Here is a 641-nt window from a genome sequence, read left to right on the forward strand (position 1 = left end):
AGGTCTATTTCTTTCTATTCAAGCTCAGAAAATGTCTTTATCTGCCTCCATATTCAAAATAGTGTCATAGTTCTCCCCTATAATCTGTGACATATTCCCAAAACAAACAAAAAACACATTCATGCTTTTGTACAGTCGCGAAATCAGTTTGGATGCCATTAAATTGCATCATTCCTTTTTTTTTTCTTTCATAGAAGAAACCACTGAACTGGTCTTAACAGGACATTGGATAGATTTGTATGAAAACGTGACAGAAAGTGTTTGAACAGGGTTGTTGTAAATGGCAGTGCGGTGTAGGAACAGAGAATCAGTGGGTGGGGTGTTGCCTGTCTTTGCCTGGCTTGAGCCCCTTCCCCCAAAAATGTCTGTGCTCGACCCTGCTGAGGGCATGGCAGTATATTTTTAGGAGGAATTCGAGTCTCAAAATCATTTTGTTTCCAGGTGTAATAAGTGTGCGATGACACCAGGTGGCGCCTCAGACCACATGACTTTGCTGGTGTCACAGACTGTAATGGGGACCCCTTATAGGCCCATATAAATGGAAGCTATAAAGCGTGCTCATTTCCATAATGACACAGGCGATTATTATCAGTCTTACCTAATTACACCGCAATAAAAACCACAGCTGTACGCTCATTGGA

Source organism: Pagrus pagrus (genome assembly GCF_965226575.1).
Source record: "Pagrus pagrus genome assembly, chromosome: 5".
NCBI classification, from domain to species: domain Eukaryota; kingdom Metazoa; phylum Chordata; class Actinopteri; order Spariformes; family Sparidae; genus Pagrus; species Pagrus pagrus.